A 27,077-nucleotide genomic window follows, 5' to 3' on the forward strand; every position below is an offset into this window, starting at 1 on the left:
GTGTTTGTCTGTCACTGTGTGTGTTTGTCTGTCTCTGTGTGTGTTTGTCTGTCTTTGTGTGTGTTGTCTGTCTCTGTGTGTGTTGTCTGTCTCTGTGTGTGTTGTCTGTCTCTGAGTGTGTTTGTCTGTCTCTGTGTGTGTTTGTCTGTCTCTGTGTGTGTTGTCTGTCTCTGTGTGTGTTGTCTGTCTCTGTGTGTGTTTGTCTGTCTCTGTGCGTGTTTGTCTGTCTCTGTGTATGTTTGTCTGTCTCTGTGTGTGTTGTCTGTCTCTGTGTGTGTTGTCTGTCTCTGTGTGTGTTTGTCTGTCTCTGTGCGTGTTTGTCTGTCTCTGTGTGTGTTTGTCTGTCTCTGTGTGTGTTGTCTGTCTCTGTGTGTGTTTGTCTGTCTCTGTGTGTGTCTAGTCTCACCTGGCGTGCCTCGCTCCTCCAGAGGCCGTTGCTGGTCTTGGTGGGGGCGATGGTGACGACGGGCGGGGTGCTTGGCACACTGTGGCCCCCAGGTGGCACCAGGACAGGCCCTGGGCCCAGAGGGCCTCTCTTGGGTGTGCTCACCGGAGAACTGTGGTTGGTGGCTGGGGACGAGACCGGAGACGACTCACTACTGATGGACGAGCCAGCTATGGAGAGAGAAGAGAGGACATGACATTATTACTATACAGCCTTGTTACTTGGCATGTTACTAGACAGAGCTGAACCACACAGTAGCAGTATTACTATACAGCCTTGTTACTTGACATGTTACTAGACAGAGCTGAACCACACAGTAGCATTATTACTATACAGCCTTGTTACATGACATGTTACTAGACAGAGCTGAACCACACAGTAGCATTATTACTATACAGCCTTGTTACTTGACATGTTACTAGACAGAGCTGAACCACACAGTAGCATTATTACTATACAGCCTTGTTATATGACATGTTACTAGACAGAGCTGAACCACACAGTAGCATTATTACTATACAGCCTTGTTACTTGACATGTTACTAGACAGAGCTGAACCACACAGTAGCAGTATTACTATACAGCCTTGTTACTTGACATGTTACTAGACAGAGCTGAACCACACAGTAGCATTATTACTATACAGCCTTGTTACATGACATGTTACTAGACAGAGCTGAACCACACAGTAGCATTATTACTATACAGCCTTGTTACTTGACATGTTACTAGACAGAGCTGAACCACACAGTAGCATTATTACTATACAGCCTTGTTATATGACATGTTACTAGACAGAGCTGAACCACACAGTAGCAGTATTACTATACAGCCTTGTTACTTGACATGTTACTAGACAGAGCTGAACCACACAGTAGCAGTATTACTATACAGCCTTGTTACTTGACATGTTACTAGACAGAGCTGAACCACACAGTAGCATTATTACTATACAGCCTTGTTACTTGACATGTTACTAGACAGAGCTGAACCACACAGTAGCAGTATTACTATACAGCCTTGTTACTTGACATGTTACTAGACAGAGCTGAACCACACAGTAGCATTATTACTATACAGCCTTGTTACTTGACATGTTACTAGACAGAGCTGAACTACACAGTAGCATTATTACTATACAGCCTTGTTACTTGACATGTTACTAGACAGAGCTGAACCACACAGTAGCATTATTACTATACAGCCTTGTTATATGACATGTTACTAGACAGAGCTGAACCACACAGTAGCATTATTACTATACAGCCTTGTTATATGACATGTTACTAGACAGAGCTGAACCACACAGTAGCAGTATTACTATACAGCCTTGTTATATGACATGTTACTAGACAGAGCTGAACCACACAGTAGCATTATTACTATACAGCCTTGTTACTTGACATGTTACTAGACAGAGCTGAACCACACAGTAGCAGTATTACTATACAGCCTTGTTACTTGACATGTTACTAGACAGAGCTGAACCACACAGTAGCAGTATTACTACACAGCCTTGTTATATGACATGTTACTAGACAGAGCTGAACCACACAGTAGCAGTATTACTATACAGCCTTGTTATATGACATGTTACTAGACAGAGCTGAACCACACAGTAGCAGTATTACTATACAGCCTTGTTATATGACATGTTACTAGACAGAGCTGAACCACACAGTAGCATTATTACTATACAGCCTTGTTATATGACATGTTACTAGACAGAGCTGAACCACACAGTAGCAGTATTACTATACAGCCTTGTTACTTGACATGTTACTAGACAGAGCTGAACCACACAGTAGCAGTATTACTATACAGCCTTGTTACTTGACATGTTACTAGACAGAGCTGAACCACACAGTAGCATTATTACTATACAGCCTTGTTACTTGACATGTTACTAGACAGAGCTGAACCACACAGTAGCAGTATTACTATACAGCCTTGTTACTTGACATGTTACTAGACAGAGCTGAACCACACAGTAGCATTATTACTATACAGCCTTGTTACTTGACATGTTACTAGACAGAGCTGAACTACACAGTAGCATTATTACTATACAGCCTTGTTACTTGACATGTTACTAGACAGAGCTGAACCACACAGTAGCATTATTACTATACAGCCTTGTTATATGACATGTTACTAGACAGAGCTGAACCACACAGTAGCAGTATTACTATACAGCCTTGTTATATGACATGTTACTAGACAGAGCTGAACCACACAGTAGCAGTATTACTATACAGCCTTGTTACTTGACATGTTACTAGACAGAGCTGAACCACACAGTAGCATTATTACTATACAGCCTTGTTACTTGACATGTTACTAGACAGAGCTGAACCACACAGTAGCTGTTCTCAGCTAGCGAATCTACTGAAAAGTTGTGTAGTCTCTGAGCTAGAGGTCTTCATGGATCCACCTGTACCCGGATACCCGAGACTCGATTCGGGACCCGATCCCTATCCCTTCCTACCGCCAACTGACATTAAGTCCTGAGGTGCTGACCTGTTGCACCCTCTACAACCACTATGGTTATTATTTGACCCTGCTGGTCATCTATGAACGTTTGAACATCTTGAAGAATGATCTGGCCTTAATGGCCATGTACTCTTATAATCTCCTCCCGCCACAGCCAGAGGAGGACTGGCACCCCTGGTTCCTCTCTACGTTTCTTCCTAGATTCCTGCCTTCTAGGGAGTTTTTTCCTAGCCACCGTGCTTCTACATCTGCATTGCTTGCTGTTTGGGGTTTTAGGCTGGGTTTCTGTATAGCACTTTGTGACTACTGCTGATGTAAAAAGGGCTCTATAAATACATTTGATTTCATTTGAACTGAAACGATTGTAACAGGTCTCTCTTATGTGTCATTTATGCTGCTTTTCACGAGAGGGGAGTGTGGCGCGTGTAGCTTGTTGTTGGCCAATCATAAGTCATCAAAGCGGCAATAGGCTACAGCCATAGAGCCTCAGTGTGTGTAAAGGTTAGGGAATATCTAATCAATGGAAGATGGAATTAAAATGACGGAATTAAAAGTTAAAGGAGAAGGATAGGCTACAACGACCAGGAGCCAACAGGTAGGCTGTTACTTAATTTTCTGAATGGAGTTGTTGTTATTTGTAACTGTAGGATGAGGAAGGTCATGCACTGCAGCCTCAATTAGCCTAGCTACCTAACATTAGCTAGCTTAACTAGCTTCTCCTGGTTTGATGCAGTCAAGACAGGTACTACGTAATCATATTTGATGATAAATAACCTAGCTATGGCAGCTCATAGTCTACTACAGCTCATAGTCGGCTTGGTTGCCGTCTCTCCCTCCCTGCTCACTCGCTTACAGTACGACCCCTCCCCCACCTGCTAGAGCGGCACCTCGACCTCTATCCCTCATCTCGCGCTTTATCAGCTACGGTAAATAAAGTAGCTTAAAAATGTATCGGAACGGGTCTAGTTTTCCTCGGGTCTGTTGGTAACGGGTCTGCATTTAAAACATTTATTTAAGCATATTGGATCCGGGTGGGAAAGCCCCAGGTCCATTTTGGAACGGGTCAAACTTTTTGGACCCGTGAAGACCTCTACTCTGAGCTAACATAGCATAGCAGCAATGCAAGGTTAAAATAACATAGCTACAACACAGTAGTAGCTATATAGTATGCCTTGCAAGATAGGCTAATATTAGCTGTAGTCTAGAGCCTGTGTTAGCATATCCTTGCCTAGCGTAGTAGAGAGGAAACAGTGGGCTCTGACACACAATTCTGGGTTAGCGTATACTAGCCTAGCATATCCAAACGTAGCGTAGTAGAGAGGAGACAGTGGGCTCTGACACACAGTTCTGGGTTAGCGTATACTAGCCTAGCATATCCAAACGTAGCGTGGTAGAGGGGAGACAGTGGGCTCTGACACACCGTTCTGGGTTAGCATATCCTAGCCTAGCGTATACACAGGCCCAGATGGATGGCCATTAGATAGTGACAGTGATCAGGACGAGCAACCCTGTGAGAGTCACACCGCTAAGAAAGAAAGAAAGAAAGAAAGAGACAGACAGACAGACAGACAGACAGACAGACAGACAGACAGACAGAGCAGGGAGTAAGAGCTGGCCCAATGAGCTGTGGCACATTTTCAGCCCCTACGGGGAAACCCTGCAGGGTAAGGTCATGGTCTGGTCACATGTCTCTCTCTCTTCCTCTATTTCTCTCTCTTTCTCTTCCTTCTTTCTCTCTCTCTCTCACTCTTTGTGTGCCATCTCTCCTCCTCACAGCTTGACTGCAGCATCTGCCCAAGACAGTCAAACTGGGTCACATCCCTGTCTATGGGGCACACCACAGCGTTCTACCATGGCAGCAGTACAATGACAGAATGAGAGAATGAGAGAATGAGAGAGAGAGAGAGAGAGAGAGAGAGAGAGAGAGAGAGAGAGAGAGAGAGAGAGAGAGAGAGAGAGAGAGAGAGAGAGAGAGAGAGAGAGAGAGAGAGAGAGAGAGAGAGAGAGAGAGAGAGAGAGAGAGAGAGAGAGAGAGAGAGAGAGAGAGAGGAAAGTTCTGCACAGATTCTGTCAGACCTGGGCCCTGACAGTAAATCTCAGTAAGACAAAAATAATGGTGTGTTCCAGTTGCCAGGACCACAAATACAAATTGCATCTAGATTCCGTTGCCTTAGAGCACACAAAAAACTATACATCACTCGACCTAAACGTCAGCGCCACAGGTAACTTCCACAAAACTGTGAGCGATCTGAGAGACAAGGCAAGAAGGACCTTCTATGCCATCAAAAGTGTTATATAGCACACTGTATTACTTGTACAACTAATATAAGGACAGGACATGAGACAGGAGTAGAAATTATGGGCATTGTTTAATGCATTTCACAGGAAGAACATTCCAAGCATTTCAACGTAGGTAAGCAAGGGGGGGTTACAGGTGCCCTAAAGGGACAAAACTAGAATATCAATACACAACATATTCCTCCCCCTTCACCTTTGATGACTCATAAGGAAAAAGTAAATATTCACTGTTTTGCCTATTGTTTTCTTTTTAATATACGTTCTCTTAATGTAAATAAATGAACTTTTCAGAATAACCTTTTCTAAACTAGGGATAGAGGGTAGACTGCCTCAGTTCCCAGACTTAACCCTGGGGTGTATTCTGCACCAATGTCGGAGGTTAGTCTGAACTAAATAGTCAACCTGTCAGGGGGTCGTCTTTCTCTTGCAGGGTAATGACGACGTACAGGTGAGTCTACAGTCGCATTATCTCTGAGTGGTGATGGTGTATGCCCAGACTGGGGTGCAACAGTACCCTGAGTAGGCACTCTGGCTGGTTCAGGTGAGTCTGGAGCACGTTCCACATTTGTATGTTGCTGCAGTGGATGTTCAGGTGATAGCTCGTTGTCATGGTAGGTCTCCAGTAGCTGATCTTGGTTTGTCACTTGACAGGAGTCATCTCTGAGGTTGGTTCCTGGCAACAGTTGATCCACATGTCTCCTCCAGATGATGTTTTCCGGTGTGTGAACTGTTTAGGACACAGGCCCTGTTTGCACAACCACTGTGGCTGGTATCCACTTTTGACCTTTGCAGTAGTTCCGAGCAAGAACTCTCTCTCCAGCTATGAAGCTATGAAACTATCTCCACCTGTGCTCTCTGTTGTGTCTGTACAACCTGTTTAGACTTTCCAGGTCTCAGGAGGTTGAGTCGAGTACGTAGCTGTCTTTTCATCATGGCTGACGCGGGTGCCACTTTGGTTGTAGCGTGGGGAGTGTTTCTGTAGGTTAACAGGAAGGTGTTTAGACGCCTATTGAGGGAGCCGTCCCCTTGTGATGATTTAAAAGCTTGCTTCATCGTTTGGACAAACCTTTCAGCGAGGCCGTTCGTTGCAGGGTGATACGGCGCTGACTTGATGTGCTGAATTCCATTTGCTTCCATGAATGACCGGAACTCTTCCAATCTCTCTAGTGTAGCGTTCAGGTTTCTCAGGTGCTCCTGCTCATCTTTGCCGGTGATGAGTAGATCATCGAGGTAACATTGGACCCCAGTGAGCACGCTCAGTATCTGGTCCATAGCTCTCTGAAACAAGGCCGGAGCTGAGGTGATTCCAAAAGGAAGCCTCCGGTACCTGTACAGTCCTTTGTGAGTCACTATGGTCAACAGTTCTTGTGACTCTTGGTCCACATGCATCTGTAGATAGGCCTGACATAAGTCTATCTTACTGAATTTTTGTCCCCCAGCTAAACCAGAAAAGAGGTCGTCAATGAGGGGTAGTGGATATTTTTCAGCAGTCAAGACTGGGTTAATGGTGACTTTAAAATCACCACAGAGTCTGAGTGGTCCATCTTTTTTTATGACTGGAACAACGGGAGTAGCCCATTCCCTAACAATCCCTGGATCCAATACTCCACTCTCGACTAGTTTGTTTAGCTCAATTTCAACTTTTGGTTTTATGGCGTATGGGACAGGTCTAGCTTTGAAGCATTTTGGCTTGCTGTCTGGTTTCACGGTCAGTTTAACTGTTATGTCCTTCATACTGCCAAGTTCTCCTTTGAACACATCCGCGTGTTTCCTCAATATCCCTTGTAGGTTTGTGTCCTCTTTTGCAACCATGTGAATTTCCTGCCAGTTTAGTTTGATCTTTTCCAGCCATGTGCGTCCTAGCCATGCTGGATGGTTGCCTTTCACAATGTAGAGTGGTAGCTTTACCTTCTGTTTGTTGCGCTCCACCGTAACAATCACACTTCCTCTCACTGGAACAAACTCACCGGTGTATGTTTTCAGCGTCATCTTTGTGGGCTGTAGTGTGAGGTGATGTAGTTTCTCCTTGTATACAGCCTCAGACAGCGAAGATATGGCTGCTCCAGTGTCCACTTGCATCCGTACTGCGTTTCCATCCAGTAGCGGTGTCACCCAGTAGCCGTATCCATTGTCTGAAATGGACATAACATGCAAAGATTCTTCCCCTTCAGACAGGGTATCACTTTGTTCATCCTCTGTGTGCTCCATTTCATGCACTTTCTTTTTGAACTTCCTGAAGTCGCTTTTCCTTTGTTCAGTACTTTTGTTTAATTGTGTCTTTTTATTTTTACATGCACGTTCGATGTGACCCTTTTTTCCACAACTTCTGCAGTCTAAGTTTTTGCACCAACACTCCTCTGCTTGGTGACCTGGTTTCCCACAGCGATATCATGGCTTGCCACCTCCTGCCTTGTTTTTAACGCCGTAGACACCTTATGCACTTGGGTCGATGTACTTAGCTGTTGTGCGTCTTTATTTGCCATTTCCATTGGCGTACTCACTTCTATTGCTCTCTGCAATGTTAACTTCTCTAGGGGGCAGCATTCGGAATTTTGGATGAAATGCATGCCCAAATTAAACTGCCTGCTTCTTGGGCCCAGAAGATATGATATGCATATAACTGGTAGATTTGGATAGAAAACACTCTAAAGTTTCCAAAACTGTTAAACTAGTGTCTGTGAGTATAACAGAACTGATTTGGCAGGCAAAAACCTGAGAAAAATCCATTCAGGAAGTAGTTTTTTTTGGTTTTGTAGTTTTCTATTCAATGCCATTACAGTATCCATTGACTTAGGACTCAAATTGCAGTTTCTATGCCTTCCACTAGATGTCAACAGTCTTTAGAAATTGTTTCAGGCTTGTATTCTGAAAAATTAGGAAGTAAGAGCAGTCTGAATGAGTGGACCCTAAAGTGTCGCAGAGCTTTTTCATGCGTGAGACCGAGAGAGTGCCTTTCTTGTTTACCTTTTAAATTGACAACGTTATTGTCCGGTTGAAATATTATTGATTATTTAGGCTAAAAACAACCTGAGGATTGAATATAAACATCGTTTGACATGTTTCTATGAACTTTACGGATACAATTTGGATGTTTCTTGTCTGCCTGTTTTGACTGCGTTTGAGCCTGTGGATTACTGAAGAAAACGCACGAACAAAACAGAGGTTTTTCTGAAGATCATCAAAGGTAAGGGATTCATTTTATCTCTATTTCTGACTTGTGTAACTGTTCTACTTGGCTGGTTACTGTTTGTAATGATTTGTCTAGTGGGCTATGTTCTCAAATAATCGCAAGGTATACTTTCGCCGTAAAGCATTTTTTAAATCTGACACCGTGGTTGGATTCACAAGAAGTTAACCTCTTGGCGCACGGATCCCTTTAGAGGGATAATTGTCATCAACAACCAATGAATTGCAGAGCGCCAAATTTTAAAATAATTCTAAAAATATTTATATTCATGAAATCACAAGTGCAATATAGCAAAACACAGCTTAGCTTGTCGTTAATCCACCTGTCGTGTCAGATTTTGAAAATATGCTTTACAGCGAAAGCAATCCAAGCGTTTGTGTGAGTTTATCGATCACTAGACAAAACATTACGAACAGCTAGCAGCAATGTAGATTGGTCCTATGAAAGTCAGAAAAGCAATAAAATTAATCGCTTACCTTTGATGATCTTCGGATGTTTGCACTCACAAGACTCCCAGTTACACAATAAATGTTCCTTTTGTTCAATAAAGATGATTTTTATATCCAAAAACCTCCATTTGGTTTGCGCGTTATGTTCAGTAATCCACAGGCTCGTGCCGGTCATGAAGGCAGACGAAAATTCCAAATAGTATCCGTAAAGTTCATAGAAACATGTCAAACGTTTTTTATAATCAATCCTCAGGTTGTTTTTAACATAAATAATCGATAATATTTCAACCGGAGGGTAAACTATTCAATAGAAGACAGAAATAAAATGTCGAGCTACAACTTTCGCTCGCAAGAACTAATCAAGGACACTGACGCGATTTGATAAATCTCGCTCATTTTTCAGAATAAAAGCTTGAAACTGTGTCTAAAGACTGTTCACACCCCGAGGAAGCCATAGGAAAAGGAATCTGGTTGATATCCCTTTAAATGAAGGAAAGGCAGGCAATGGAACAGGGATTTTTCAAAATAAGAGGCACTTCCGGGTTGGATTTCCTCAGGTTTTCTCCTGCAAAATCAGTTCTGTTATACTCACAGACAATATTTTGACCGTTTTGGAAACTTTAGAGTGTTTTCTTTCCTAATCTGTCAATTATATGCATATTCTAGCATCTGGGCCTGAGAAATAGGCCGTTTACATTGGGAACGTTATTTTTCCAAACATAAAAATTCTGCCTCCTAGCGTCAAGAAGTTAACCTCTCTTGGGTACGTGAGACGTTAGCGTCCCACCTCTTCAACAGCCAGTGAAACTGCTGGGCGCCAAATTCAAATACAGAAATACTCATTATAAAAATTCAGAAAACAAACATATTTTACAGATGAAGTTACTCTCAGTCAAAAGGCGTTTCTGAATTGTTTCGCTGTGCATGCCACACACTAACCTATCACGTATAGTGTCACGCGGTGATCGCCCAAATTCACAGTGTTCAGATAACTGTTTCAATACGTCCACAAACTGTGAGATTGATTCACCCTCCTCTTGATTTATCTTATGAAACCTGAATCTCTCTGCGATTATCAGTGGTTTGGGAGAATAATGTCCTTTTAAGGTAGCCACAATTTCATCATATGATTGATCACCAGGTTTTTCAGGCGTTACTAGGCTGCGCAGTGGATTGAATGTTTTTCCTCCCATAACAGTCACAAATGTTGGCACAACGACTTCTGCTTTAATTCCATTGGCCAACACAAAGTACTCAAAACGTTCTGTGTAAGAACTCCATTGTTCCACAGATTCATCAAATGTTCCTATATTTCCAACCAATGCAGACATTTTCGGTTTATTTTTCTTTCTCACACTTTTCAGACGGTCTCTTAATACCAGACCCTTTTTTTCTTCTTTTAACTAACAATGACTTCACTTTCTCCCGCAGCGAAACTCTTCCTATCTCTTCCTATCCCTCGAGGCTCTCGTTTCTGTGACATCAAAAGCTAGCTAGCATCACTCGACTGGCTAGCTCCACGTTTTATTTGCGTCTTTCTACAGTGGAAAAAAAATAACGAATTTAACTGACTTTATGCCGAAGATAATGAGCACAAACGTGAGAACGTTTCTTCCTCGTCGCCAGTTTTGTTGTATAGCACACTGATTTACTTATACAACTAATATAAGGACAGGACATGAGACAGGAGTAGAAATGAACGTGGGCATTGTTTAATGCGTTTCACAGAAAGAACATTCCAAGTATTTCAACGTAAGTAAGCAAGGGGGGGGGGGGGGGGGGGGGGGGGGTTACAGGTGCCCTAAAGGGACAAAACTAGAATATCAATACAGAACAAAAAGGAACATAAAATTCAACATACCATTTAGGATCTGGCTAAAAAATACTTGAATCAGTTATAGAACACATGCCCTTTATGGTTGTGAGGTCTAGGGTCCGCTCAACAACTAAGAATTCACAAAATGTGACAAACACCAAATTGAGACTCTGTATGCAAAATTCTGCAAAAATATCTTCTGTGTACAACGTAAAACACCAAATAATGCATGCAGAGCAGAATTAGGCCGATACCCGCTAATTATCAAAATTCAGAAAAAGAGCCATTCAATTCTACAACCACCTAAAAGGAAGCAATTCCCAAACCTTCCATAACAAAGCGATCACCTACAGAGAGAGGAGTGTCCTAAGAAAGCTGGTCCATGGGGCTCTGTTCACAAACACAAACAGACCCCATAGAGCCCCAGGACAGCAACACAATTAGACCCAACCAAATCATGAGAAAACTAAAAGATGAATACTTGATCCATTGGAAAGAATTTACAATAAAACAGAGCAAACTAAAATGCTATTTGGCCCTAAACAGAGAGTACACAGTGGCAGAATACCTGACCACTGTGACTGACCCAAAATGAAGGAAAGCTTTGACTATGTGCAGACTCAGTGAGCATTGCTATTGAGAAAGGCCGCCGTAGGCAGACCTGGCTCTCAAGAGAAGACGGGCTATGTGCACACTGCCCACAAAAATGAGGTGGAAACTGAGCTGCACTTCCTAACCTCCTGCCAAATGTATGACCATATTAGAGACACATATTTCCCTCAGATTACACAGATCCACAAAGAAATAGAAAACAAATCCAATTTCTATTAGGTGAAATACCAGTGCGCTATCACAGCAGCAAGATTTGTGACCTGTTGCAAAGGGCAACCAGTGAAGAACAAACACCATTATATATACAACCCATATTTATGTTTATTTATTTTCCCTTTTGTACTTTTAACTATTTGCACATCGCTACAACACTGTATATAGACATAATACCACATTTGAAATGTCTTTATTCTTTTGGAACTTTTGTGAGTGTAATGTTTACTGTTGATTTTTGATTGTTTATTTCACTTTTGTTTATTATCTATTTCACTTGCTTTGGCAATGTAAACGTATGTTTCCCATGCCAATAACGCCCCTTAAATTAAAATTGAGAGAGATAAACAGAGGGAGATGATGAGAGAGAGAGAGAGAAAGCGAGTGAAATAAATAGAGAAATAGAGAGAGATAAACAGAGAGAGAGAGATATGAAGATAGTGAGAGAGAGATGAGAGAGAGAAAGCGAGTGATATAAATAGAGAAATAGAGAGAGATATACAGAGAGAGAGAGAGATATAAAGATAGTGAAAGAGAGAGAAAGAAAGCGAGTGAGATAAATAGAGAACTAGAGAGATATACAGAGAGAGAGAGATATATAAAGATAGTGAAAGAGAGAGATGAGAGAGAGAGAAAGCGAGTGAGATAAATTGAGAAATAGAGAGAGATATACAGAGAGAAAGAAAGAGAATTATAGAGAGAAAGAGAGAGAGAAAGAGAGAGAGAAAGAGAATTAGAGAGAGAAATATAGAGAGGAATAGAGAGAAAGAGAGAGAGAGAGAGAGAAAGAGAGCGAGAGAGCGAGAGAGAGAGAGAGAGAGAGAGAGAGAGAGAGAGAGAGAGAGCAGACGTGTGTATAGGTTTTGAAGTGTTTGTGCACACGTGTATGTAGGAGTGTGTGTGGTGTATGTAACACACAGCAGCAGTAGCTTTAAACCTCAGGCCAGTTTCAGTTCTCTATCCTCTCCAATCTATCCACCTGACCCCACAGAGACAGCCTGAGGAGAGTGTGATAGGTCAGGATGTCTGGACGTGTGTGTGATATGTCTGGATTATCAAACACTCCTTATCATTCTAGCATTGTGACCTAGCTTAGTTACCCTAGCAACAGACATCACACTACAATAGGGTTTGATGGTTTGTAAGTCGCTCTGGATAAGAGCGTCTGCTAAATGACTTAAATGTAATGGTTAGGTATGGTGGTGGTCTGGATATGACCCGGGTAGAAAGAATTAAGACACATACATGTTTATAAATCTAATCAATTACTAATGAGACAAATATTGTAATTCCTTTTGAAAATGTGAATGAGGAAAAGCTTTGAAGGGAAATGGGTGTAATAGGTGTAGACTACACAGCAGGCCTCTGTGGCTAGATAATAGTAGAGAGAGAGAATGATAGAGAACAATAGAGAGGGAGAGAGAGAGAGAGAGAGAGACAGAGAGACAGATATATATATATATATATAAATATAGATAGAGAACAATAGAGAAGGAGAGAGAGAGAGAGAGAGACAGAGAGACAGTTATATTTATATATAAATATAGAGATAGAGAACAATAGAGGAGAGAGAGAAAGACAGATATATATTATATATATACACTGCTCAAAAAAATAAAGGGAACACTAAAATAACACATCCTAGATTTGAATGAATGAAATACTCTTATTAAATACTTTTTTCTTTACATAGTTGAATGTGCTGACAACAAAATCACACAAAAATGATCAATGTAAATCAAATTTATCAACCCATGGAGGTCTGGATTTGGAGTCACACTCAAAATTAAAGTGGAAAACCACACTACAGGCTGATCAAACTTTTATGTAATGTCCTTAAAACAAGTCAAAATGAGGCTCAGTAGTGTGTGTGGCCTCCACGTGCCTGTATGACCCCCCTACAACGCCTGGGCATGCTCCTGATGAGGTGGCAGATGGTCTCCTGAGGGATCTCCTCCCAGACCTGGACTAAAGCATCCGACAACTCCTGGACAGTCTGTGGTGCAACGTGGCGTTGGTGGATGGAGCGAGACATGATGTCCCAGATGTGCTCAATTGGATTCAGGTCTGGGGAACGGGCGGTCCATAGCATCAATGCCTTCCTCTTGCAGGAACTGCTGACACACTCCAGCCACATGAGGTCTAGCATTGTCTTGCATTAGGAGGAACCCAGGGCCAACCGCACCAGCATATGGTCTCACAAGGGGTCTGAGGATCTCATCTCGGTACCTAATGGCAGTCAGGCTACCTCTGGCAAGCACATGGAGCGCTGTGCGGCCCCCCAAAGAAATGCCACCCCACACCATGACTGACCCACTGCCAAACCGGTCATGCTGGAGGATGTTGCAGGCAGCAGAACGTTCTCCACGGCGTCTCCAGACTCTGTCACGTCTGTCACATGTGCTCAGTGTGAACCTGCTTTCATCTGTGAAGAGCACAGGGCGCCAGTGGCGAATTTGCCAATCTTGGTGTTCTCTGGCAAATGCCAAACGTCCTGCACGGTGTTGGGCTGTAAGCACAACACCCACCTGTGGACGTCGGGCCCTCATACCACCCTCATGGAGTCTGTTTCTGACCGTTTGAGCAGACACATGCACATTTGTGGCCTGCTGGAGGTCATTTTGCAGGGCTCTGGCAGTGCTCCACCTGCTCCTCCTTGCACAAAGGCGGAGGTAGCGGTCCTGCTGCTGGGTTGTATATGCATATACATATATATACAGCAAGATAGGTAGAGAAAGACAGAGACAGAGAGAGAGAGAGAGAGAGAGAGAGAGAGAGAGAGAGAGAGAGAGAGAGAGAGAGAGATAGAGAGAGAGAGAGAGAGGTAGAGAGAGACAGACAGACAGAGAGAGGTAGAGAGAGACAGTAGACTATATTATTACAGACATTGACCCTTTCTCTCTCAGCTCATTCACTGTCAAGCCAATAACACCTCTGTCTGATCACAGCCAAATAACGTTGTTCCTCAAAAGAACAGACATGGAAACAACCACACATTCACAACCCAGTAAGCTGTACAACATCAGAAATTCATACAGATGAGCCCAAAACAGCACAGAAGAATACCAGAAAGTAACCAGTAACCAAAATATCCAAACACTCTTAGATAACTTTCTGGATACCACATTCACTCACAATAAAGAAGCCATCAATCTAGCAGGAAAAAACATCAACTGTATATTCAGGCAAACGGCAAAAGAAGCACAATTGAAATTGATAAAAAACAAAACAAAACAAAAAAGGTCACAGATGACAACTGGTTTGATGCAGATTGTAAAATGAAAAGGAGAAAACTTAGAACACTATCCAACCAAAAGCACAGAGACCCAAATAATGGTGAATTACGCCTTCAACGCCAAAATCAGGAGAAGTTGAATGGATTAGAAAAAGCTATAAAGGACAATCAAAATCCATTGGACTCCCCAATTACTGACCAGGAGCTCTATAAGAAACTTCAGGCCCTCAACTTTAAAAAAGCATGCAGACCTGATGGCATCCTAAATGAGATGCTCACTAGAGCAACATTTCAATTGGCTATATTAAAACTGTTTAATTTGATCCTGAGTGTAGGTTATTTCCCTGACATCTGGAATCAAGGACTCACAACCCCAATCTTTAAGAACGGAGACAAATTTGACCCTAACAATTACAGAGCAGATTGTGTGAACAGTAACCTGGGGAGGTTTTCTGTAGTATTATAAATGTAAGAGTTCTAAACTTCCTTAATAAGCACAATGTCTTGAGTAAAAGCCAAATTGGATTTATACCAAAACATCACACAACTGACAATTTACACCTTACACACCCTGATAGATAAACATGTCCACCAAAATAATAACAAAATATACGCTTGCTTTATTGACTTCCAAAAAGCATTTGATTCTATTTGGCATACAGGACTGTTCTACAAAGTTATTGAAAGTGGTGTAGGGGGTAAAACATCTGACATAATTAAATCAATGTATACTGGCAATACGTGCAGCATTAAAATTGGCAAGAAAATAACATAATTCTTTAACCAGGTGCGGGGCCTTCGTCAGGGTTGTAATCTGAGCCCTGCACTCTTCAATACTTACATCAACGAATTGGCCACTATTCTAGAAAAATCTTCAGCCCCTGGTATTAATCTCCACAATTAAGAGGTTAAATGCCTACTCTTCGCAGGTGACCTATGCCTGCTGTCACCCACAGCACATGGCCTACAGCAGAGCCTGGACCTGCTAGAGCAGTACTGCCAGACCTGGGCCCTGGCAGCAAACTCCAAAAAGACTAAAATAATGATTTTCCAGAGAAGATCCAGATCTCAGGGAATTAGAGCAAAGTTTTCAATTGGTACAAAATATATAGAGTACTGTACATATTACAATTACTTAGGTTTAAAAATAAGCTCAACTGGACACCTTAATGAGGCAGTGAATGAACTGAGAGAGAAAGCACACAGGGCATTCTACGCCATTAAAAAACTAATTCAAATTGAAATACCTATTAAAATTTGGCTAAAACGAATTGAATGTGTCATTGAGCCAATTGCACGTTGGCAGCGAGGTGTGGGGTCCAATTGCAAAACAAGATTTCATCAAATGGGACAAACACCCCATTGAAACCCTGCATGCAGAGTTCTGTAAGATTATCCTACAATTCCTGAGGAAAACTACAAACAATGCATGCAGGGCAGAATTAGGCTAATATCCACTAATAATAAAAACTCAAAAAAGAGCAATTAAGTTTTGGAAACATCTGAAATACAGTGACCCCTTCTCATATATTTACCAAGCCCTGCAATGCCAAGAGCTGAGCAAAGAAAAGAGTCCCCTCATCCAGCTGGTCCTGGGGCTGAGTTCACAAACCTGTTCTACTAACACACTGAAGCCTCAGGACCAGAACATCCAATCAATCAGAATAAACCAAATTACAACACAGTCAAAACAAAATTACATTGCTTATTGGGAAACACAAGCACAAAGCAAAATGCAGTGCTATCTGGCCCTAAATCGACAGTACACTGTAGCTAACTATTTGACCATGGTTACTGATCAAAACCTTAGAAAAACCTTGACAAAGTACAGGCTCAGTGAGCACAGCCTTGCCATTGAGAAGGGTAGACACAGGAACACCTGGCTCCCTGTAGAGGAAAGGCTGTGCAACCACTGCCAACAGCAAACTGAGACAGAGTGCATTTCCTGACAAAATGTCCAAAATATAAAACAATTAGAGAGTGTCATTTCCCCATATTTGAAACCCTTATTCAAGGTTTCAAAGACCTCTCTGATGAGAGTAGGCTACCCCTCCTGTTGGGGGAGGATGCAGAGAGCTGTGGGTTGGCAGCGCACTACATTGCTGCCTGCCATAAGTTGAGGGACAGTGTCTGACAGACCAATCAACCTGCACATGTCCTCTACTGTATGTTTATTGTTATTGTTCAATGTATGGTTATTTTGACACTTGGTTATTGTTGTTACTGTTGTCCCGTTGACAATTTTGATTCTTATTATTTTCATATTGTAAATATCCAAAGTAAGCTTTGGCAATATGTACATTGTTACATCATGCCAATAAAGCAAGTTTAATTTAATTGAAAATTGACAGAGACAGAGAGAAAGATAGAGAGAGAGAGAGAGAGAGACAGAGATTACATATACAGTTGAAGTTGGAAGTTTACATACACTTAGGTTGGAGTCATTAAAACTCGTTTTTCAACCACTCCACACATTTCTTGTTAACAAACTATAGTTTTGGCAAGTCGGTTAGGACATCTACTTTGTGCATGACACACGTAATTTTCCCAACAACTGTTTACAGACAGATTATTTAATTTATAATTCACTGTATCACAATTCCAGTGAGTCAGAAGTTTACATACACTAAGTTGACTGTGCCTTTAAACAGCTTGAAAATTCCAGAAAATTATGTCATGGCTTTAGAAGCTTCTGTTAGGCTAATTGACATCATATGAGTCAATTGGAGGTGTACCTGTGGATGTATTTCAAGGCCTACCTTCAAACTCAGTGCCTCTTTGCTTGACATCATGGGAAAATCAAAATATATCAGCCAATACCTCAGAAAAATATTATTCTGACATTTAACATTCTTACAATAAAGTGGTGATCCTAACTGACCTAAGACAGGACATTTTTACTAGGATTAAATGTCAGGAATTGTGAAAAACTGAGTTTAAATGTATTTCGCTAAGGTGTATATAAACTTACGACTTCAACTGTGGAAGGTCTACATTTTTTTCTGAGGTCTTGGCTGATATCTTTTGATTTTCCCAATTTTCTGGAATTTTCCAAGCTGTTTAAAGACACAGTCAACTTAGTGTATGTAAACTTCTGACCCACTGGAATAGTGATACTGTGAATTTTAAGTGAAATAATCTGTCTATAAACAATTGTTGGAAAAATTACTTGTGTCATGTACAATGTAGATGTCCTAACCGACTTGCCAAAACTATAGTTTGCGAACAAGAAATTTGTGGAGGGGTTGAAAAATGAGTTTGAATGACTTTCGACTTCAACTGTATATATGAGAGAGAGAGGTGATGAGGTGAGAGAGGAGGAAGCGTATCTTGTCTGCACAACAGCAATTAGTGCCCTAATCCTCCCCCCTCACCTCAGAAAGCCATTACTCTCCCCTGGAAGACCAGGACAATCAATACCAGAGCACTCAGGCTGGCGAGCAGAGTGACACTTAATACAGCTCCACTATCACACCTCATATACTCACAGAAAGAGAGAGAGAGAGACTACCACCACGGGGGAGTGGAAGAGGGAAGGAGGGAGAGAGAGAGAGAGAGACTACCACCACGGGGGAGTGGAAGAGGGAAGGAGGGGGAGAGAGAGAGAGACAACCACCACGGGGGAGTGGAAGAGGGAAGGAGGGGGAGAGAGAGAGAGACTACCATCAGGGGGAGAGAGAGAGAGACTACCACCACGGGGGAGTGGAAGAGGGAAGGAGGGGGAGAGAGAGAGAGACTACCACCATGGGGGAGTGGAAGAGGGAAGGAGGGGGAGAGAGAGAGACTACCACCATGGGGGAGTGGAAGAGGGAAGGAGGGGGAGAGAGAGAGACTACCACCATGGGGGAGTGGAAGAGGGAAGGAGGGGAGAGAGAGAACACCCCACGGGGAGTGGAGAGGGAAGGAGGGGGGAGAGAGAGAGACTACCACCATGGGGAGTGGAAGAGGAAGGAGGGGGAGAGAAGAGACTACCACCATGGAGAGTGGAAGAGGGGAGAGAGAGAGAGATACCACCATGGGGGAGTGGAAGAGGAAGGAGGGGGAGAGAGAGAGAGACTACCACCACGGGGAGTGGAAGAGGGAAGGAGGGGAGGAGAGAGAGAGACTACCACCACGGGGAAGTGGAAGAGGGAAGGAGGGGAGAGAGAGAGAGACTACCACATGGGGAGTGAGAGGGAAGGAGGGGGAGAGAGAGAGACTACCATCACGGAGAGTGGAAGAGGGAAGGAGGGGAGAGAGAGAGAGAGACTACCACCACGGGGGAGTGGAGAGGGAAGGAGGGGGAGAGAGAAGACTACCACCATGGGGAGTGGAAGAGGGAAGGAGGGGGAGAGAGAGAGACTACCACCATGGGAGAGTGGAGAGGGAAGGGGGGGAGAGAGAGAGAGACTACCACCCGTGGAAGTGGAAGAGGGAAGGAGGGGGAGAGAGAGAGAGAGAGACTACCACCACGGGGAAGTGGAAGAGGGAAGGAGGGGGAGAGAGAGAGACTACCACCATGGGAGAGTGGAAGAGGGAAGGAGGGGGAGAGAGAGAGAGACTACCACCACAGGGGAGTGGAAGAGGGAAGGAGGGGGAGAGAGAGAGAACTACCACCATGGGGGAGTGGAAGAGGGAAGGAGGGGGAGAGAGAGAGACTACCATCACGGGAGAGTGGAAGAGGGAAGGAGGGGGGAGAGAGAGACTACCACCATGGGGGAGTGGAAGAGGGAAGGAGGGAGAGAGAGAGAGAGACTACCACCACGGGGAAGTGGAAGAGGGAAGGAGGGGAGAGAGAGAGAGACTACCACCACGGGGAAGTGGAAGAGGGAAGGAGGGGGAGAGAGAGAGAGACTACCACCACGGGGAAGTGGAAGAGGGAAGGAGGGGGAGAGAGAGAGAGACTACCACCACAGGGAAGTGGAAGAGGGAAGGAGGGGGAGAGAGAGAGACTACCACCACAGGAAGTGGAAGAGGGAAGGAGGGGGAGAGAGAGAGAGACTCCACCACGGGGGAGTGAGAGGGAAGGAGGGGGAGAGAGAGAGAGACTACCATCAGGGGGAGAGAGAGAGAGACTACCACCACGGGAAGTGGAAGAGGGAGGAGGGGAGAGAGAGAGAGACTACCACCACGGGGAGTGGAAGAGGGAAGGAGGGGGAGAGAGAGAGACTACCACCACGGGGAGTGGAAGAGGGAAGGAGGGGGAGAGAGAGAGAGACTACCACCACGGGGGAGTGGAAGAGGGAAGGAGGGGGGAGAGAGAGATGAGAGAGACTACCACCACGGGGAAGTGGAAGAGAGAAGGGGGGGAGAGAGAGAGAGACTACACCACGGGGGAGTGGAGAGAGAAGGGGGGAGAGAGAGGAGAACTACCACACGGGGGAGTGGAAGAGGGAAGGAGGGGGAGAGAGAGAGACTACCACCACGGGGAAGTGGAAGAGGGAAGGAGGGGGAGAGAGAGAGACTACCATCAGGGGGGAGTGGAAGAGGGAAGGAGGGGGAGAGAGAGAGAGACTACCATCACGGGGGAGTGGAAGAGGGAAGGAGGGGGAGAGAGAGAGACTAACCACCACGGGAAGTGGAAGAGGGAAGGAGGGGGGAGAGAGAGAGACTACCACACATGGGGGAGTGGAGAGGGAGGGGGGGGGAGAGAGAGAGACTACCACCACGGGGGAGTGGAAGAGGGAAGGAGGGGGGAGAGAGAGAGACTACCACCACGGGGAGTGGAAGAGGGAAGGAGGGGGAGAGAGAGAGACTACCACCACGGGGAGTGGAAGAGGGAAGGAGGGGGGAGAGAGAGAGACTACCACCACGGGGGAGTGGAAGAGGAAGGAGGGGGAGAGAGAGAGACTACCACCGGGGGAGTGAAGAGGGAAGGAGGGGGGAGAGAGAGACTACCACAAGGGAAGTGGGAAGGAGGGGGAGGAGAGAGAGAGAGACTACCACCATGGGGGAGTGGAAGAGGGAAGGAGGGGAGAGAGAGAGACTCCACCACGGGAGAGTGGAAGAGAAGGAGGGGGGGAGAGAGAGACTACCACCACGGGAGAGTGAGTAGGGAAGGAGGGGGGGAGAGAAAAGACTACACCATGGGGGAGTGGGAAGAGGGAAGGAGGGGGAGAGAGAGAGACTACCACCACGGGGAGTGGAAGAGGAAGGAGGGGGAGATAGAGACTACCACCACGGGGAGTGGAAGAGGGAAGGAGGGGGAGAGAGAGAGAGACTACCACCATGGAGAGTGGAGAGAGAGGGAAGGAGGGGGAGAGAGGAGAGACTACCACCATGGGGGAGTGGAAGAGGGAAGGAGGGGGAGAGAGAGAGACTACACCACGGAGAGTGGAAGAGGGAAGGAGGGAGAGAGAGAGAGACTACCACCATGGGGGAGTGGAAGAGGGAAGGAGGGGGAGAGAGAGAGACTACCACCACGGGAGAGTGGAAGAGGGAAGGAGGGGGGGAGAGAGAGACTACCACCACGGGAGAGTGGAAGAGAGAAGGGGGGGAGAGAGAGAGAGACTACCACCAGGGAGAGTGGAAGAGGGAAGGAGGGGGAGAGAGAGAGAGACTACCACCAGGGGGGAGTGGAAGAGGGAAGGAGGGGGAGAGAGAGAGACTACCACCACGGGAGAGTGGAAGAGGGAAGGAGGGAGAGAGAGAGAGACTACCACCACGGGGAGAGTGGAAGAGGGAAGGGGGGGGGAGAGAGAGACTACCACCATGGGGGAGTGGAAGAGGGAAGGAGGGGGAGAGAGAGAGACTACCACATGGGGAGTGGAAGAGGGAAGGAGGGGGAGAGGAGAGAGAGACTACCACCATGGGGGGTGGAAGAGGAGGAGGGGGGGGAGAGAGAGAGAGACTACCACCACGGGAGAGTGGAAGAGGGAAGGAGGGGGGGAGAGAGAGACTACCACCATGGGAGAGTGGAAGAGGGAAGGAGGGGGAGAGAGAGAGAGACTACCACCACGGGGAAGTGGAAGAGGGAAGGAGGGGGAGAGAGAGAGAGACTACCACCACGGGGGAGAGAGAGAGACTACCACCACGGGAAGTGGAAGAGGGAAGGAGGGGGAGAGAGAGAGGACTACCATCAGGGGGAGTGGAGAGGGAAGAGGGGGAGAGAGAGAGACTACCACCATGGGGAGTGGAAGAGGGAAGGAGGGGAGAGAGAGAGAGACTACCATCAGGGGGAGTGGAAGAGGGAAGGAGGGGAGGAGGAGAGAGACTACCATCAGGGGGAAGTGGAAGAGGGAAGGAGGGGGAGAGAGAGAGACTACCACCATGGGGGAGTGGAAGAGGGAAGGAGGGGGAGAGAAGAGAGACTACCACCACGGGGAGTGGAAGAGGGAAGGAGGGGGAGAGAGAGAGAGACTACCACCACGGGGAGTGGAAGAGGGAAGAGGGGGGAGAGGAGAGAGAGAACTACACCAGGGGAAGTGGAGAGAGGGAAGGAGGGGGAGAGAGAGAGACTACCACCATGGGAGAGTGGAAGAGGGAAGGAGGGGGAGAGAGAGAGACTACCACCATGGGAGAGTGGAAGAGGGAAGGAGGGGGAGAGAGAGAGACTACCACCACGGGGAAGTGGAAGAGGGAAGGAGGGGGAGAGAGAGAGACTACCATCAGGGGGGAGTGGAAGAGGGAAGGAGGGGGAGAGAGAGAGACTACCATCAGGGGGGAGTGGAAGAGGGAAGGAGGGGGAGAGAGAGAGACTACCACCACGGGGGAGTGGAAGAGGGAAGGAGGGGGAGAGAGAGAGACTACCACCACGGGGGAGTGGAAGAGGGAAGGAGGGGGAGAGAGAGAGACTACCATCAAGGGGGAGTGGAAGAGGGAAGGAGGGGGAGAGAGAGAGACTACCATCAGGGGGGAGTGGAAGAGGGAAGGAGGGGGAGAGAGAGAGAGACTACCACCACGGGGAAGTGGAAGAGGGAAGGAGGGGGAGAGAGAGAGAGACTACCATCACGGGAGTGGAAGAGGGAGGAGGGGGAGAGAGAGAGAGCCACACCATCACGGGGAGTGGAAGAGGGAAGGAGGGGGAGAGAGAGAGAGACTACCATCACGGGGGAGTGGAAGAGGCAAGGAGGGGGAGAGAGAGAGAGACTACCACCACGGGAGAGGGGGGAAGAGGGAAGGAGGGGGGAGAGAGAGACTACCACCACGGGAGAGTGGAAGAGAGAAGGGGGGGAGAGAGAGAGAGACTACCACCATGGGAGAGTGGAAGAGGGAAGGAGGGGGAGAGAGAGGAGACTACCACCATGGGGGAGTGGAAAGGGAGAGGGGGGGGGAGAGAGAGAGACTACCACCACGGGAGAGTGGAAGAGGGAAGGAGGGAGAGAGAGAGAGACTACCACCACGGGAGAGTGGAAGAGGGAAGGAGGGGGGGAGAGAGAGACTACCACCATGGGGGAGTGGAAGAGGGAAGGAGGGGGAGAGAGAGAGACTACCACCATGGGAGAGTGGAAGAGGGAAGGAGGGGGAGAGAGAGAGACTACCACCATGGGGGAGTGGAAGAGGGAAGGAGGGGGAGAGAGAGAGACTACCACCACGGGAGAGTGGAAGAGGGAAGGAGGGGGGGAGAGAGAGACTACCACCATGGGAGAGTGGAAGAGGGAAGGAGGGGGAGAGAGAGAGAGACTACCACCACGGGGAAGTGGAAGAGGGAGGAGGGGAGAGAGAGAGAGACTACACCACAGGGGGAGAGGAGAGACTACCACCACGGGGAAGTGGAAGAGGGAGGAGGGGGAGAGAGAGAGAGACTACCATCGGGGGGAGTGGAAGAGGGAAGGAGGAGGGGAGAGGGAGAGGACTACACCATGGGGGGTGGAAGAGGGAAGGAGGGAGGAGAGAAGAGAGAGACTACCATCAGGGGGAGTGGAAGAGGGAAGGAGGGGGGAGGAGAGAGAGAGAGACTACCATCAGGGGAAGTGGAAGAGGGAAGGAGGGGGGGAGAGAGAGACTACCACCATGGGAGAGTGGAAGAGGGAAGGAGGGGGAGAGAGAGAGAGACTACCACCACGGGGGAGTGGAAGAGGGAAGGAGGGGGAGAGAGAGAGAGACTACCACCACGGGGGAGTGGAAGAGGGAAGGAGGGGGGAGAGAGAGAGAGACTACCACCACGGGGAAGTGGAAGAGGGAAGGAGGGGGAGAGAGAGAGACTACCACCATGGAGAGTGGAAGAGGGAAGGAGGGGGAGAGAGAGAGACTACCACCATGGGAGAGTGGAAGAGGGAAGGAGGGGGAGAGAGAGAGAGACTACCACCACGGGGAAGTGGAAGAGGGAAGGAGGGGGAGAGAGAGAGACTACCATCAGGGGGGAGTGGAAGAGGGAAGGAGGGGGAGAGAGAGAGACTACCATCAGGGGGAGTGGAAGAGGGAAGGGGGGGAAGAGAGAGAGACTACCACCACGGGGGAGTGGAAGAGGGAAGGAGGGGGGAGAGAGAGAGACTACCACAGGAGGAGTGGAAGAGGAAGAGGGAGAGAGGAGGGGGAAGACTACATCAAGGGGGAGTGGAAGAGGGAAGGAGGGGAGAGAGAGAGACTACCATCAGGGGGAGTGGAAGAGGGAAGGAGGGGGAGAGAGAGAGACTACCACCACGGGAGAGTGGAAGAGGAAGGAGGGGAGGAGAGAGAGAGAGACTACCACACGGGAGAGTGGAAGAGGAAGGAGGGGGGAGGAGAGAGAGACTACCACCATGGGGAGTGGAAGAGGGAGGAGGGGGGAGAGAGAGAGACTACCACATGGGAGAGTGGAAGAGGGAAGGGAGGGAGGAGAGAGAGAGACTACCACCATGGGGAGTGGAAGAGGGAAGGAGGGGGAGAGAGAGAGAACTACCACCACGGGAGAGTGGAAGAGGGAAGGAGGGGGGAGAGAGAGAACTACCACCATGGGAGAGTGGAAGAGGGAAGGAGGGGGAGAGAGAGAGAGACTACCACCACGGGGAAGTGGAAGAGGGAAGGAGGGGGAGAGAGAGAGAGACTACCACCACGGGGGAGAGAGAGAGACTACCACCACGGGGAAGTGGAAGAGGGAAGGAGGGGGAGAGAGAGAGAGACTACCATCAGGGGGGAGTGGAAGAGGGAAGGAGGGGGAGAGAGAGAGAGACTACCACCATGGGGGAGTGGAAGAGGGAAGGAGGGGGAGAGAGAGAGACTACCATCAGGGGGGAGTGGAAGAGGGAAGGAGGGGGAGAGAGAGAGAGACTACCATCAGGGGGAAGTGGAAGAGGGAAGGGGGGGGAGAGAGAGAGACTACCACCATGGGGGAGTGGAAGAGGGAAGGAGGGGGAGAGAGAGAGACTACCACCACGGGGGAGTGGAAGAGGAAGGAGGGGGAGAGAGAGAGAGACTACCACCACGGGGAGTGGAAGAGGAAGGAGGGGGAGGAGAGAGAGAGACTACCACCACGGGGAAGTGGAAGAGGAGAGGAGGGGGGAGAGAGAGAGACTACCACCATGGGAGAGTGGAAGAGGGAAGGAGGGGGAGAGAGAGAGAGACTACCACCATGGGAGAGTGGAAGAGGGAGGAGGGGGAGAGAGAGAGAGACTACCACCACGGGGGAAGTGGAAGAGGGAGAGGAGGGGGAGAGAGAGAGACTACCATCAGGGGGAGTGGAAGAGGGAAGGAGGGGGAGAGAGAGAGAATACCATCAGGGGGGAGTGGAAGAGGGAAGGAGGGGAGAGAGAGAGAGACTACCACCACGGGGAGTGGAAGAGGGAAGAGGGGAGAGGGAGAGAGAGAGACTACCACCACGGGGGAGTGAAGAGGGAAGGAGGGGGAGGAGAGAGAGAGACTACCATCAAGGGGGAGTGGAAGAGGAAGGAGGGGGAGAGAGAGAGACTACCATCGGGGGGAGTGGAAGAGGGAAGGAGGGGGAGAGAGAGAGAGACTACCACCACGGGGAAGTGGAAGAGGGAAGGAGGGGGAGAGAGAGAGAGACTACCATCACGGGGGAGTGGAAGAGGGAAGGAGGGGGAGAGAGAGAGAGACTACCATCACGGGAGGGGAGTGGAGAGGAAGGAGGGGGAGAGAGAGAGAGACTACCATCACGGGGAGTGGAAGAGGCAAGGAGGGAGGGGAGAGAGAGAGAGACTACCACCACGGGAGAGTGGAAGAGGGAAGGAGGGGGGGAGAGAGAGAGACTACCACCACGGGAGATGGAAGAGGAAGGGGGGGAGAGAGAGAGAGACTACCACCATGGGAGAGTGGAAGAGGGAAGGAGGGGGAGAGAGAGAGAGACTACCACCATGGGGGAGTGGAAGAGGGAAAGGAGGGAGGAGAGAGAGAGACTACCACCACGGGAGAGTGGAAGAGGGAAGGAGGAGAGAGAGAGAACTACCACCACGGAGGAGAGTGGAAGAGGGAAGGAGGGGGGGAGAGAGAGACTCCACCATGGGGGAGTGGAAAGAGGGAAGGAGGGGGAGAGAGAGAGACTACCACCATGGGAGAGTGGAAAGAGGAAGGGGGGGGAGAGAGAGAGACTACCACCATGGGGGAGTGGAAGAGGAAGGAGGGGGAGAGAGAGAGACTACCACACGGGAGAGTGGAAGAGGGAAGGAGGGGGGGAGAGAGAGACTACCACCATGGGAGATGGAAGAGGGAAGGAGGGGGAGAGAGAGAGAGAGACTACCACCACGGGGAAGGGGAAGAGGGAAGGAGGGGAGAGAGAGAGAGAGACTACCACACGGGGGAAGAGAGGAGACTACCACCCGGGGAAGTGGAAGAGGGAAGGAGGGGGAGAGAGAGAGAGACTACCATCAGGGGGGAGTGGAAGAAGGAGGGAGGGGGGAGAGAGAGAGAGACTACCACCATGGGGAGTGGAAGAGGGAAGGAGGGGGGGAGAGAGAGAGACTACCATCAGGGGGGAGTGGAAGAGGGAAGGAGGGAGAGAGAGAGAGACTACCATCAGGGGGAAGTGGAAGAGGGAAGGAGGGGGAGAGAGAGAGAGACTACCACCATGGGGAGGGGAAGAGGGAAGGAGGGGGGAGAGGAGAGGAGACTACCACCACGGGGGAGTGGAAGAGGGAAGGAGGGAGAGAGAGAGAGAGACTACCACCACGGGGGAGTGGAAGAGGGAAGGAGGGGGAGAGAGAGGAGACTACCACCACGGGGAAGTGGAGAGGGAAGGAGGGGGAGAGAGAGAGACTACCACCATGGGAGAGTGGAAGAGGGAAGGAGGGGGAGAGAGAGAGACTACCACCAGGGAGAGTGGAAGAGGGAAGGAGGGGGAGAGAGAGAGAGACTACCACCACGGAAGTGGAAGAGGGAAGGAGGGGGAGAGAGAGAGACTACATCAGGGGGAGTGGAAGAGGGAAGAGGGGGAGAGAGAGAGACTACCATCAGGGGGGAGTGGAAGAGGGAAGGAG

The 27,077-nt window shown here is 47.8% G+C and overlaps 1 pseudogene; it reads right to left on the reverse strand.

Annotated features, from left to right (window-relative positions):
* LOC120052679 overlaps positions 1–27,077 on the reverse strand; it is an 81,385-nt pseudogene that overhangs the window by 39,280 nt on the left and 15,028 nt on the right.

This window comes from Salvelinus namaycush, chromosome 1, assembly GCF_016432855.1.
Source record: "Salvelinus namaycush isolate Seneca chromosome 1, SaNama_1.0, whole genome shotgun sequence".
In the NCBI taxonomy this organism is placed as follows: domain Eukaryota; kingdom Metazoa; phylum Chordata; class Actinopteri; order Salmoniformes; family Salmonidae; genus Salvelinus; species Salvelinus namaycush.